Source organism: Dendrobates tinctorius, unplaced genomic scaffold (genome assembly GCF_039654945.1).
Source record: "Dendrobates tinctorius isolate UK_male_01 unplaced genomic scaffold, ASM3965494v1 ptg000423l, whole genome shotgun sequence".
NCBI classification, from domain to species: Eukaryota; Metazoa; Chordata; class Amphibia; order Anura; family Dendrobatidae; genus Dendrobates; species Dendrobates tinctorius.
Genome location: NW_027362087.1, coordinates 1,492,287 through 1,508,452, shown reverse-complemented (window position 1 = coordinate 1,508,452; position 16,166 = coordinate 1,492,287). Strand labels below are relative to the sequence as shown.

At 42.7% G+C, this 16,166-nt stretch overlaps 1 protein-coding gene across 1 annotated transcript in view; it reads left to right on the top strand.

Annotated features, from left to right (window-relative positions):
* LOC141076753 (tyrosinase-like) overlaps positions 1-16,166 on the top strand; it is a 189,825-nt gene that overhangs the window by 96,702 nt on the left and 76,957 nt on the right. The window lies entirely within an intron of this gene.

The window sequence follows — 16,166 nt, the reverse complement described above, 5'->3', positions numbered from 1 at the left end:
TTATCAATTTTACCGCACGCGGAACGGTGTAAACGCACTCCCCCGAAAGAAATTCATGAAACGCTGGTTTTTGATCATGCTGCGTCCCAAAAATCGGAATAAAAAGCGATCAAAAAATGTCACCTGCCCGAAAATGGTACCAATAAAAACATCAACTCGTCCCGCAAAAAATAAGACCTCACATGACTCGGTGGGTCAAAATATAGAAAAATTATAGCTCACAATATGTGGTGATGCAAAAACTATTTTTACAATAAAAAGCTTCTTTTAGTGTATGACAGCCGCCAAACATAAAAACCCGCCATAAAAACCCGCTATAACGCCTCCTTCACACGTCCTGATATTTTCGGTACCGGAGATGTCAGTGTCCGTGTGTGTAATACTTGCAGCACATGTGTGGCATGCGTTTGCCACATCAGTACCACATGGACGGACGCCAGTGAAGAAGCATTACAGTAAGCGCTGTTCCCCGGTGGCGGGTGCTGAACACAGCGCTCATCATTCTCACCTGCTCTTCTGGTGATCGGCACAAGCAGGGGAGAATGATGACAGCCGTGTTCAGCACCCGGCACCAGGGAACAGCGCTTACTGTAATGCTTCTTCCCCGGCGCCGATGGATGACATCCATGTGTGTTATGTGTATACACGTGTGCTGGATGTTTTGTGGTCCGTGCTGACATTAAAAAATGGACATGTCAGCGTGTTTTGCTCACAGACACCCGGACCGTGGAAACACACTGACATGTGCACAGACCCCTTCACTTGAATAGGCAAATAGCGCTCCGTCCTCCCGAGTCTCTCGGCATGGCTAAGTAGCACTGTACAGACACATATGGGGTGCTGCCACTTTCAGTAGAAATTGTGGGACAAATTTTATTGCCATTTTTATGCACTTCTTGTGTGAAAATGTAAAATCTTTGACTAAAACAACATTTTGGTGGTAAAAGTGTAGTTATTTTGTCTTCACTGCCCAATGGTATAAAATCCTGTGACATACCTGTGGTGTCAATATGATCACTGCACCCCTAGATGAATTCTTTGAGAGGTGTAGGTTGTAAAATGGGGTCACTTATGGGGGGTTCTGCTGTTCTGGCCCCTCAGGGGCTCTCCCACTGGGTTATGGCACCTGTAAACCATAACAGTAAAATCTGGCGCTCCTTCCCTTCTGAGCTGTGCCATGCGCCCAAACAGTGGTTTACCCCCACATATCAGCATACTCTGGACAAATTGCACAATAACTTTTGGTGTCCAATTTCTCCTGTTACCCTTGGGAAAAAAATTGGGGACTAAAAGGTCATGTTTGTGGAAAAAATAAGATTTTTTTATTTTCACGCCCAGGCGTTATAAATTTTAGTAAAGCCCTTGGGGGTTCAAAGTGCTCACCACACATCTAGATAAGTTCTTGAGTGTCTAGTTTCCAAAATGGTGTCACTTGTGGGGGGTTTCCACTGTTTTGGTACATCAGGGGCTCTCCAAACGTGACATGGCGTCCGATCTCAATTCCAGCCAATTTTGCATTGAAAAGTCAAACGTCACTCCTTCCCTTCCAAGTTCTGCCATGCGCCCAAACAGTGGTTTACCCCCACATATGGAGTATGAGCGTACTCTGGACAAATTGCACCATAACTTTTGGGGTCCTGTTACCCTTGGGAAAATAAAAATTTGGGGTGAAAAGATCATTTTTATGGAAAAAAATATGATTTTTTAATTTTACGGCTGCATGTTATAAAATTTTGTGAAGCCCTCGGAGGTTCAAAGTTCTCACCACACATCTAGATAAGTTCCTTGGGGGGTCTAGTTTCCAAAATGGGGTCACTTGTGCGGGGTTTCCACTGTTTAGGCACATCAGGGGCTCTTCAAACGCGACATGGTGTCAGATCTCAATTCCAGCCAATTCTGCGTTGAAAAAGTCAAATTGCGCTCCTTCCATTCTGAGCTCTGCCATGCGCTGAAACAGTGGTTCCCCCCCACATATCAGGTATCAGCGTACTCAGGACAAACTGCACAATAATTTTTGCAGTCCAATTTCTCCTGTTACCCTTGGTAAAATAAAAAAATTGGACCTGAAGTATTTTTTTTTGTGAAAAAAAGGTAATGTTCATTTTTTTAAACATTCAAAAAATTCCTGTGAAGCACCTGAAGGATTAATAAACTTCTTGAATGTGGTTTTGAGCACCTTAAGGGGTGCAGTTTTTAGAATGGTGTCACTTTTGGGTATTTTCTATCATATAGACCCCTCAAAGTGACTTTAAATGTGATGTGGTTCGTAAAAATAAAATGGTGTAAAAATGAGAAATCGCTGGTCAACTTTTAACCCTTATAACTTCCTAACAAAAAAAATGTTGGTTCCCAAATTGTGCTGATGTAAAGTAAACATGTGGGAAATGTTACTTATTAAGTTTTTTGTGTGCCGTATCTCTGTGATTTAAAGGCATAAAAATTCAAAGATGCAAATTGCGAAATTTTCAAAATTTTTACCAAATTTCCATTGCTTTTTCACAAATAAATGCAAGTTATATGAATGAAAATTTACCACTAACATGAAGGACAATATGTCACGAGAAAACAATGTCAGAATCACCAGGATCCATGGAAGTTCCAGAGTTATTACCCCATAAATGGACAGTGGTCAGAATTGTAAAAATTGGCCTGATCATTCACATGCAAACCACCCTTGGGGGTAAAGGGGTTAATAGATCAGGAATACATTATTCGTGTGTCTCTATCTGTGCAGCATCTACAGCAGGTTGCTTCTCTCATATACAGACACAGGAAAACAGGAAATACAGTCACATGCTATCCCTGTGTGAGCCTCAGGGAGTTTTTTTTTGGTCTAACTTTATAAACAGCATACAAATCTAGCAACTAAACGCTCATAGACAGGAATGGAGTTGTTGCACCATATTCCAACACCCCCACTTAACAACTACTTATCCTGTTAGTCCCATTGTGGTTCTGAAGTCCACAATCTTGGCTCTTGATAATGGCTTTGTCATACCGTCAGCTATCATTTTGTCAGACTCGCAATAAACAAACTCGAGTACACCATGTTCCAAAAAGTCACGTAAGTGGTGATGTTTTACATCAGTGTGCCTAGTCCCTGCACTAACCTTCTCACTGCTGACAAGTTTAATGCATCCTTGATAACTGTTGGTTGAGTTAGTGGCTTGCCAAAATCTTCCAAAAGTTGTTTCAACCAAATTACTTTGTGACTTGCATAAGCAGCAGACATCTATTCTGCTTCTGTAGAAGATTATGCGACTGACACTTGTTTTCTACTGGAGCAAGGAATTGAATTTTCTCCTAACTTGAACAAGTAACCACTTGTTGATTTCCGATCACTTGAAACTCCAGTTCAATCTGCATCCACATAACCTCTGAGAGGGAGATCTCCTGATGCAGATATCTTAAGATTTAGCCTTTGAGTTTCTTTAAGATATTGAAGAATTCTCTTGATTGCCATCCAGTCTCTTTGGCGTGGCTCGCTTACACGTTGGCAGAGAATTCCGACTGTGGCTGTGATATCCGGACGAGTTGTGGCTGCTATGTACAGAAGCACCCCCACGGCTTGTCTGTAACTCTCATTGCTGGGTAGCAGATCGTCTTCTCCTTCCAACTTTAAGTGTTGGAAAGAGAAGATGTTGACGCACCTTTGGCTTTTGACATTTCAAACTGGTTTGCGGAAATTTTAGAACTTTTTTTTGAGAAGAAAACTCCCATCTTCCTCTCTCTGGATTTGGATTCCCAAGTAATAAGTCACATTTCCAAGGTCCTTAATCTCAAAGTGCTGGTTGAGAATTTCACCTAGCTTTGTAATTTCCTTTCCATCTTGATGAGACATGATTACATAGTCTACATATGGGAGAACATACATCCACTCCTTCGCTACATTTTTCGTACACAAACACGGATCAGCTTGAGATCTCTAAAATGCTTCATCCATCATAACTTTGTTCATTTCCGAGTTCCATGCTCTGGCCGACTGGTTAAGTCCATAGAGAGATTTTTGCATTTTACAAAGAAGGAGCTCTTCACCCTTTTTACGATATCCCTCGGGTTGGCTCATGTACAACTCTTCTTCAATGTCACCATGTAGGAAGGCTGTGTTGATGTCAAAATGTCTCACTGTCATCTGTTGAACTGTAGCTACGGACATTAACGTTTTGAATGTGTTATACTGTGCAACTGGAGAAAATGTAGCATCATGATCCTAAAGTAAAATAGTCAAGGGCGCGAAGCACAATTAAAGGTACAAAGCTGCAGGTTACAAGACAAAACCACCTAGTTTGTCCAATAAAAACAATTAAAAAATGTATAGTTTACAATTTGCGCTATGAATGTACCCTAAAATAATAGATAAATACTATCAGCTATATAGTAATAAAAGGCTTAGTAATAGAAATAAGTGCCAATAAAGGGTCACCTTAATGTGAGTTCTGAGACTGAATAGATGAGTGGTAGCCTTTAAAGGGAGGTCCTATTGGGAAAGCTGGATAGTCCTCTTTTGAGAACTAAAAGGAAAAGGGGTTGCTTTTTAAGGAAGGTCCTGTGAGAAAAGCTGGGTGCTCCTGCTTCATAAGGAGAGAAGCTCAGTACCTCCGTTCACAGTTGAAACTCTCCGGATGGTGAAGTGCTGCAGGAGATACAAGTAGGACGCTGGACGAAGGAATCAGTGCATTCCGTAACACGTAGGATCACTTTTTTGGCCCCCTGTGCCTTCCCTAGCCACTCACGTGATTGTATCAGGTGACTGTGACATCACGCAAGGTCCTGCAGCATCTCTGCACCTTGCCGGCTTGATATTGAACGCGGCGCTTGGACTGAACACAAGCGGGCGCTGGTATCTTATATCACGGGCATCTGTCACTGGCCGGGACAGCATCCTATTTGTATCTCCTGCAGCACTTCACCATCCGGAGAGTTTCAACTGTGAACGGAGGTATTGAGCTTCTCTCCTTATGAAGCAGGATCACCCAGCTTTTCTCACAGGACCTTCCTTAAAAAGCAACCCCTTTTCCTTTTAGTTCTGAAAAGAGGACTATCCAGCTTTCCCTAGAGGACCTCCCTTTAAAGGCTACCACTCATCTATTCAGTCTCAGAACTCACATTAAGGTGACACTTTATTGGCAGGATCACCCAGCTTTTCTCACAGGACCTTCCTTAAAAGGTAACCACCTTTCTTTTTAGCTCTGAAAAGAGGATCATCCAGCTTTCCCCACAGGACTTTCCTTTAAAGGCTACTACTCATCTATTCAGTTTCAGAACTCATACCAAGGTAACTCTTTATTGGCACTTATTTTTATTACCAAGCCTTTTAATATTATATAGCTGATAGTATTTATCTATTTATTATTTTATTTTAGGGTACATTCATAGCGCAAGTTCTAAACTATACAGCATCATAATCTTCACCATACTTTGGTGAGCATCCTTTTGCGATCAATCTTGCCTTAAACCGGTGAACTTTACCTTCTGAGTCATATTTGTTTTTGAAGACCCACTTACATCCGACAGCTCTTTTTCCTTGTGGTAGCTCAGTAAGCTCCCATGTCTGGGGGTGGTGAAGGGACTCCTCTTCATTAGCAGCATTTATCCACTTCTGCTTCTTGTGGACAGGCAGTTTTTGCATCTCTTGCCATGACTGTGGCTCTGGTTCAGGAAGTGTTCTGACCATATAAGAAAGGCGTCTAACTGGGATACCTTTGTGTGTGTAAGGGTTCCAGATGTTCCTTGGATCCTGTTTTGCCCTTGTCCAAGATGGAGTCTGGTACTTTGCCCTGCCATTGAACTTCCTATTTATTCTGCTACTTAAGTCTGGGTCAGGAGATCCTCCTTGCTTGAGTATTTTGTTGCTGTTGGCTCCTTAGCTTCTGCCTGTTTGCTACTGGACTTCCTGCTGCTGCTCATTACTTTGTGCTCTACCTCCCCACGTTCAGCTACCTTCAGTCCTCTGTGCAGCTCCTGATCCTGACCAGGGTTACCTATTGTCCGAACTTCTAGTGAGGAGCTACTCACCTCTGGAACTGCTGTTGTCAGTAAGAAATCCTGACATCATTATCTCTCCTTGTATTGTGTCTGTTGGGCTGCGTTGCTGGACATGAGCAGGACTTTTCATCCAAAGAGATACATTAAGAGACCTTCTCCTGTTAATGCTCCACCTGTGTATTTCTGGACTTCCACATATAAGTGCCATGTGCACTTGAGATCATATTATTGCTGGACTTCCACGTTTAAGTGCTGTGTGCATTCTCATTCATATTACTGCTGGACTTCCACATTTAAGTGCCTTGTGCACTCCTGCATTATATTACTGTTGGACTGGTTTGTATTAGTGGTCGCTCCTCGCTATTCAGTTTGCTGAACATTTCTATATTATGCAGTGCACTTTGTTACAATTGCAGAAAGATCTCTGTTAATGTTGTTACACTTCTTATTTTGCTAAATACACTTGTTTGCCTCAACTTTGGTCTAAGATTCATTTTATCCCACGCAATCAAATTCCATAGTACCCACATAATTGTTACAGTTTGGCCTCTCTGATCTCCTGATTGGAGTTTGGCTTCGTTCTTCTGTCTTCCCTAGTGGCTTCAGAGCTTATCCACTCTTCAGTGTTTTCCTTTTCGGCATCTGGGTTTGGTGATTGAGATTCTTGGTGTAACTTCAAGGAATCTGAGCAATACAGAGTTTTCATCAATCACTACATCTCTGCTGATTGTTGCTGTGTTGGTCTCTGGGTGCAGGATTCTGTATCCCTTTTGAGTTTCACTATAGCCCACCAGAACTACTTGCTTTGCATGTGATTCCCACTTGGAATGCTTTTCTTTGGAAACATACACAAACTTTTGGCTTCCAAATATCCTGAGGTGCTTCAGGTTAGGCTTTTCACAGTTTCATAGCACATATGGAGTTTTATTTGTGGCTTTACCTGGCAGTCTGTTTTGAAGATAGCAAGCTGTCATGATGGTGTGAGCGGCAGCCAGGGACATAGTTATGACCCGCAAAGGTGTCTGCTTTAGTGCACCCTGGCCACCAGCACCACATACACAAAGTCCCATTGACACACTTGCCTGATGCTCAGGATCCTCCCTGAGTCACAGAGAAACCTCTCCCTTAGTTGTAGCACAATAAGAGACAGAGTCCAATTCCAACTTTAAACAAAGAACTTTACTTGTTTTCATTCGCAGCATGTCCATATCCATTACAGCATCGACATAGAGTTCCACACAGTTCACATCCTTCACTTTCCATGTACTCTTCCCTATGTTTTTCAGTATGTTCCCGGCTCGTACCATCTCGTACTGTACCGCTGTATCCTCCCTGTTCAGCTTCACAACGTTCAGGAGTTTCCTTGTCCGCTTTCGCCCCAGACATGAGGACATCTGCCCATGCAGTAAGCTGCCACATATTGGAGCGACCTGCATTCCTGTTCTGCTGTGACTCCTGCTGTAGCTTCTGTTCCCACTACTACTATTGTGGCTGCTATCACTGCTACTGGCCCTGGACGACTGGGCTTCTCACTTGCTAATGTTACGGAGACCACCACCCTGCACCGGCTCCCTGACTCTTCTGACTAGAAACAGGAAAACCCTCTCTCTTACCCACAGTTGGCTCCTCCTATGTAAACTATATACACTACTAAGCACTACCACACACTAGAAGCGTACAGGGTCAAAGCAGAGCAGGGTACACCCTGAAAGCGTACAGGGACAGAGCAGAGCTCTCCCTGGAAGTGTACAGGGACAGAGCAGAGCACGTACTGGAAGCGTACAGGGACCTGGGAGAGCACCTACACAAGCAAGTGCAGGAAATAATAATCAGGTGCCAATGAACGGCCGAAGCCATCTGATATACCTGACTGTGATGGTGTGATATGCTATGTGGATATCATTTTGTGTGTATTTCTGTTTCACTGATTTTCATAATGTTTTTCTTGTTGCCTTGTATGTCTACAGCCTGATTGTATCTATGTCTCTTGATGAACCCCTGTAGTTCCTTAGTCCCCAAGGCTTCTTTGTCACGTCTGGGAGGCCGGAAAACCACCCCAACCTGTCTGACTACCCCTGGACATAAGGAGGGTGCTGGGGAGGACAGGGGCTGGACAAGTCAGATCGTGTATGGTGATGATCCTGTGAAGACGGCACGTCAGAGAGAGAAGGGGAAGCATATGGACCCATTTTATCCTCTGTCTGCTAGATTATTGAACTCTCATCTCCTTGGACATGCCTCCTGTTACTGAACTGCATTCATGTTCTGGACTATTGTTTCCTCAGTGTGGTGGATTGTTTATGGAACTTTCGGTTTATAGTAAAGGTCTAGGGATTGTTCACACTTCCCTCACCCTGTTAATTGTGTGGTATCGGAGAAGGACCCCGTGACACTGACACTGGGCGCCCAGCAAGATCACTTCCGGGTCAGAATTCTGGCAGAAGCCTAGTACACTTGGCAAGCGCACGACCGAGGCCTAAGAATGCGCTGGCATGGACAACAAGGGACCTGGGGAAGCTGCAAGGCCGGGAGCACAGTGACAACATGGCGCGCCCCGATCCCAGCAGCCCGTCAGGAGACCGGAGCGCTGTGAGGGCAGACATGGACATGGCGGTAATAGTACCCTCTCCCTTTTGCCCCTCCTTCTTATGTCTGGAGAGGAACCTCTCGAGAATACGGGGGCATGAATGTTCTCTTGGGGCTCCCAAGATCTCTCCTCAGGACCGAAACCCCTCCAGTCAATCAAAAAGAAGGTTCTCCTTCTAACCTTTTTTGAGGCCGGTATATCTTTTATCTCAAAGATATCCCCGGTGTTAATGGATGGAGGAGAGTGACTAGATGTGGCATGGAAGCGAATGAGAACCACTGGTTTAACTAGCGATACATGGAAGGTGTTGGGAATACGAAGCGAGGCAAGCAACCTCAGTTTGTAGGTGACATCATTGACTTCAAATGGGCCGATGTAGCGAGGACCCAATTTGTAGGGCGGAATCTTGAGCCTGATATACTTGGATGCAAGGCAAGCCCTCTCACCTGGAAGATATGTAGGGGAGTCCAAGCGTCTCTTATCTACGTATCTCTTCATCTTGCCGGAAGCCCTCTCAAGCGCATCTTTAGTCTACCCCCAGATCAGAGAAAACTCCTTCAACATGAAGTCAGCTGCTGGCACGCCCAAGACAAGGGAAACCGGAAGTGGCATGTTGGGGTGTTGACCAAAAATGATGTAGAACGGAGACTTGGTGGAAGATTCTGTCATGATCCAGGCTGTATCTGACAAGTTAAATGGACAAATTGAACTTCTTTTCCTTTGGCTGTGTGCCAAAGTGGTGTGATTGCCCCTGGTGGCCATTAGAATTATTGCACTGTGGTTTCGTTTGTTCTAAGTTGCCCCGGTGGTGGTGAGCAGCATTGCACTTTAGTCTTTAGTTAAGTGCACATGTTTATTAAGTAACAGGTGTGAATGCTCTATAAAAGAGTGTCAGGTGTATCAATCACTGTTGGTGATAGTCAGTCATTCACAAGTAAGCCTGGGTGAAAGATGGAGCTGAACAAGAGTCCTGGGCAGCCCAGTCAGAGGGTTCCAGTAGCAGCTATGGAGTCTGCAAGAAGTGCTGGCATGGATTGGTGGAGTTCAACTATGATGTCTGCAAGAAGGGCTGGCATGGCGTGGTGGAGTCGCAGTTTATGGTGTCAGCAGGAAGTGCTTGCATGGCTTGGTGGAGTGGCGACTATGGTGAGAGTTGCACTCAGCATGCTGGACTTGGTTGCTGAAAGCTGGACTCAAGCATGCTGGACTTTTTGGCAGAAAAGTTGGACTCAAGCATGCTGGACTTTTTGGCAGAAGCTGGACTCATCTTTGGGACTCTGTTTACTGGGCAGCTGCAACTGGAGGTGGACTCTGCTCCAAGGCTGCACTATGGTGATGGATCCGGTTATGGTGATGGATCCTGTTGGAGGAGAAGATTGACACTGGTAGTGGGCTCTGTTGCTGGGAGTGTAAGCAACAGAGCAAAGCTAAGTGGTGTTCCTTCTGTATTGTCATTTTCCCTTATGTGTGATTAGTTCAGTGGTGGGATTAGTTTCCGCACCGACCAGTTCCCTAGTGAGGATTTAGGTGCAGGGCAAGTCAGGGTTTTAAGGTATGCGTGCGTCGCCCGGTGCGGAACCGGCATAGGGAACGTTAGGAGTGCAGGGACTCTGGCTCAGGGGAGTGCAGGAGGTCTCCACTTCCCCGTTCCGTTAGAGGTAGGTAGACAGAATGATAAAAAGAGGGGAGTTGTCAAAGAAATGGTTAAGCTTAGTTTCTATAGACCAGAAAAATAACTGAAAAACAACTTGTAACCCATGACACTATTTTAATTGTTATCATCTGTCTACGTGGTTAGAAAATTCTGCCAAGTGGTCAGTTCCAAAATTCTCTCTTTTCTTAGAATAATGTCTAAAATGTCAAGGCCAAGTATTTTGGCCTGTTAGTATTACTGGATGCAGTTCCATGAATTGTTAAATTGATATCGAAGAAGTGCCATATTCCCGTCATCCCCAATTAGACACATAATATATCATTTTGTCATATCTGTTATATAACTATTGTTTTTGCCTACCATCCACCATTTCGCAATTGTTACATAATATTACGGAAATTGTCTATATTTGTCTATTTCCTCTTTTGTGATCCTATAAAAGAAGTACCCATCTTAATAAAGGGAAGAGATTAACTTGAAAGACAAGCCTCCTGTGTCTCTCTCTTTACGTCTCCATTCCGACTACAAGTCCCATCGGGCGATGCCTGCTACACTGACAGTGATTGACACATTTGCCAATGATGGGACAGTAGCAGTCCCATCATCCGGCTAATGTGTTGAATGTAAAAAAATATATATATACATACTACATACATACTACATATATACAACATACATACATACATACTACATACATACATACTACATATATACTACATTCATACAACATACATGCTACATACTACATACATGCTACATATTTACTACATTCATACAACATACATATATACTACAAACATGCTACATATATACTACATTCATACTACATACATACTACATACATGCTACATATATACTACATTCATACAACATACATATATACTACATACTACATACATACATATATACTACATTCATACAACATACATATATACTACATACTACATACATACTACATACATACTGCATACAATTCATTCATATAGACATACAGTACACATAACATAGAGTACATACTCACCATTACTTGTCACTTTGATCCCCGAAGCCAGTGTCATCTATGAAAGAAATTAGAAAATAACAAACAAGCGATATACTCCCTGATCCGCAGAAATCCACGAGTGTCCCACGCCGATTTCCCGTGGAGAACAGTAGCATCAGCTGATGCGACCGCTCTCTAGGGGGCTCCAGGAATACAATGACGGAATGTAGGTATCCTTCAGCACTGTATTCCTCCGCCACTGTAAAAAAAATAGTCCCTAGTCTTACTTTATGGCAAAGGCTGTGTGAGAAAGTTCCCAGGCAGCTTTTGCCATAAAGTGAGACTAGGGACTATTTTTTTACAGTGGCGGAGGAATACATTGAGGAAGGATACCTACCTTCCGTCATTGGATTCCTGGAGCCCCCTAGAGAGCGGTCGCATCAGCTGATGCTGCTGTTCTCCACGGGAAATCGGCGTGGGACACTCGTGGATTTCTGCGGATCAGGGAGTATATCGCTTGTTTGTTATTTTCATATTTTTCCACAGATGACACTGGCTTCCGGGATCAAAGTGACAAGTTATGGTGAGTATGTACTCTATGTTATATGTACTGTATGTCTATATGTATGTATTGTATGCAGTATGTATGCAGTATGTATGTAGCATGTATGTAGTATATATATGTTGTATGAATGTATAGTATGCAGTATGTATGTAGTATATATGTATGTTGTATGAATGTAGCATATATGTTGCATGTATGTAGTATGTAGTCTGTATGTATGTTGTATGAATGTAGTATATATGTAGTATGTATGTATGTTGTATGAATGTAGTATACATGTAGCATGTATGTAGTATGTATGTATGTTGTATGAATGTAGTATACATGTAGCATGTATGTAGTATGTATGTATGTTGTATGAATGTAGTATGTATGTAGTATATATGTAGTATGTATGTAGTATATATGTAGCATGTATGTATGCAGTATGTATGCAGTATGTATGTAGCATGTATGTAGTATATATATGTTGTATGAATGTATTGTATGCAGTATGTATGTAGTATATATGTATGTTGTATGAATGTAGCATATATGTTGCATGTATGTAGTATGTAGTCTGTATGTATGTTGTATGAATGTAGTATATATGTAGTATGTATGTATGTTGTATGAATGTAGTATACATGTAGCATGTATGTAGTATGTATGTATGTTGTATGAATGTAGTATATATGTAGCATGTATGTATGTTGTATGAATGTAGTATGTATGTAGTATATATGTAGTATGTATGTAGTATATATGTAGCATGTATGTATGCAGTATGTATGCAGTATGTATGTAGCATGTATGTAGTATATATATGTTGTATGAATGTATTGTATGCAGTATGTATGTAGTATATATGTATGTTGTATGAATGTAGCATATATGTTGCATGTATGTAGTATGTAGTCTGTATGTATGTTGTATGAATGTAGTATATATGTAGTATGTATGTAGTATGTATGTTGTATGAATGTAGTATACATGTAGCATGTATGTATGTTGTATGAATGTAGTATATATGTAGCCTGTATGTATGTTGTATGAATGTAGTATATATGTAGTATGTATGTATGTTGTATGAATGTAGTATATATGTAGCCTGTATGTAGTATATATGTGTTGTATGAATGTAGTATGTATGTAGTATGTTTTTTTTTGTTTTTTTTTACATTCAACACATTAGCCGGATGATGGGACTACTACTGCCCCATCATTGGCTAATGTGTCAATCACTGTCATTGTAGCAGGCATCGCCCGATGGGACTTATAGTCCCTTCGGACGATGCCTGCACACACACAAGACCCCCGGCAGCCGGCACAGGCCCCCGGCAGCCGGCACAGACCACTGACAGCCGGCACAGGCCCCGGAGAGGCCCGTACAGACCACCGGCAGCTGGCACAGGCCCCCAGCAGCTGGCACAGACCACCGACAGCCGGCACAGGCCCCCGAGAGGCCCGTACAGACCACCGGCAGCCGGCACAGGCCCCCGAGAGACCTGTACAGACCCCCCGCAGTCGGCACAGACCGCGCATCATGATGCGCACAGACCGAGACCGCACATCATGATGACATCATTTCAGCAGCCAATCACAGCCACAACAGTGGCTCATTGCATTATGGGGACTTCCGATTCCGGTATCCGATATTGAAAAAATATCGGTACTCGGTATCGGAATTCCGATACAGCGAATATCGGCCAATACCCGATATTTGCAGTATCGGAATGCTCAACACTACTGAACATACATTTCAGTAGGCCAACATTTCAGATTTTAAAATCATTTTTCAAGCTGCTGTTATAAAGTATTGTAATTTCCTGAGATAATGACTTCTGGGTTTTCATTGGCTGTAAGCCACAATCATCATCATTACCAGAAATAAACCCGTGACATAGATCACTCTGTGTGTAATGACTCTATAGAATATATGAGTTTGACTTTTTGTATTGAAGAACTGAAATAAATTAACTTTTTGACGATATTCTAATTTTGGGAGATGCACCTGTATTTTCTATGCATTTGGTTTTGCCTCCCATTGAAGTCAATGGGGTTCGGGTATATTCACCGAATCATTCGGCAAATATTGGGACGTTCGCCAACCCAAATCGAACCTTCAAAGGTTCGCTCGTCACTAATATGGACTCTTGGTGTTGGTTTCTGCACCAAGGCCTGTAATGCACTATCCCTTCTCCACCAGCTATCCCTAGACTAAATAGTACAGCTCACAGCTCTGTTCAATGCAATAGATGGAGCCCTGATAAGGACTGTTGGATTTAGGTTTCTTCAGCAAGGCCTATAACGCTCACTTTCCCTTCTCCTGCAACTCTACCTACTCTTTTTCTGGGGTACAGTGTGGAAAGCTTCGTGCCACCGGGTCTTACCACCCAATGACGTGATGCTGTCAGCCAACCACTGTAATGCGAGTAGCCAACATGGCTATGGCATTAAAATGATTGGCAGGAAATCCCTGCATGTTTAGTGGCTGAAAAAAAAGCCCAGGGGACTAAAGCATGGTCATGAGCACCAGGGATATTCAATCGAGAACCGAGTGTCTTGAGCATCGGTACCGAGCAGTGACGAGTACTCTCGCTTATCACTAACAGTGAGTAAAAAGAATGCACGTGCATAAGAAAAGCCACCATACATATAACAAATGTGATAACCTAGGAGCACTACACAGGTACAACTGCACAATGAAAAAAATACACAGAGAACAAATACAATTAGACTGGAACAACTACACTGAGATAACTACATGGGGAGAACTATACTGAGACAACGAAAGGGGAACAACTACATGGGGAGAACTATACTGAGACAACGAAAGGGGAACAACTACATGGGGGGAACTATACTGAGACAACGAAAGGGGAACAACTACATGGGGAGAACTATAATGAGACAACGAAAGGGGAACAACTACATGGGGAGAACTATACTGAGACAACGAAAGGGGAACAACTACATGGGGGGAACTATACTGAGACAACTACATGTGGAGAACTATACTGAGACAACTAAAGGGGAACAACTACATGGGGAGAAATATACTGCGACAACTAAAGGGGAACAACTACATGGGGAGAACTATACTGAAACAACTAAAGGGGAACAACTACATGGGGAGAACTATACTGAAACAACTAAAGGGGAACAACTACATGGGGAGAACTATACTGAGACAACTAAAGGGGAACAACTACATGGGGAGAACTATACTGAGACAACTAAAGGGGAACAACTACATGGGGAGAACTATACTGAAACAACTAAAGGGGAACAACTACATGGGGAGAACTATACTGAGACAACTAAAGGGGAACAACTACATGGGGAGAACTATACTGAGACAACTACATGTGGAGAACTATACTGAGACAATTAAAAGGGAACAACTACATGGGGAGAACTATACTGCGACAACTAAAGGGGAACAACTACATGGGGAGAATTATACTGAGACAACTAAAGGGGAACAACTACATGGGGAGAACTATACTGAAACAACTAAAGGGGAACAACTACATGGGGAGAACTATACTGAGACAACTAAAGGGGAACAACTACATGGGGAGAACTATACTGAAACAACTAAAGGGGAACAACTAAATGGGGAGAACTATACTGAGACAACTAAAGGGGAACAACTAAATGGGTAGAACTATACTGAGACAACTAAAGGGTAACAACTACATGGGGAGAACTATACTGAAACAACTAAAGGGGAACAACTAAATGGGGAGAACTATACTGAGACAATTAAAGGGGAACAACTACATGGGGAGAACTATACTGAGGCAATTAAAGGGGAACAACTAAATGGGGAGAACTATACTGAGACAACTAAAGGGAAACAACTACATGGGGAGAACTATACTGAGACAACTAAAGGGTAACAACTACGTGGGGAGAACTATACTGAGACAACTAAAGGAGAACAACTAAATGGGGAGAACTATACCGAGACAACTAAAGGGAAACAACTACATGGGGAGAACTATACTGAGACAACTAAAGGGGAACAACTACATGGGGAGAATTATACTGAGACAACTACATAGGGAGAACTATACTGAAACAACTAAAGGGGAACAACTACATGGGGAGAACTATACTGAGACAATGAAAGGGCAACAACTAAATGGGGAGAACTATACTGAGACAACTAAAGGGAAACAACTACATGGGGAGAACTATACTGAGACAACTAAAGGGGAACAACTAAATGGGGAGAACTATACTGAGACAATTAAAGGGGAACAACTACATGGGGAGAACTATACTGCGACAACTAAAGGGGAACAACTACATGGGGAGAACTATACTGAGACAACTAAAGGGGAACAACTACATGGGGGGAACTATACTGAGACAATTAAAGGGGAACAACTACATGGGGAGA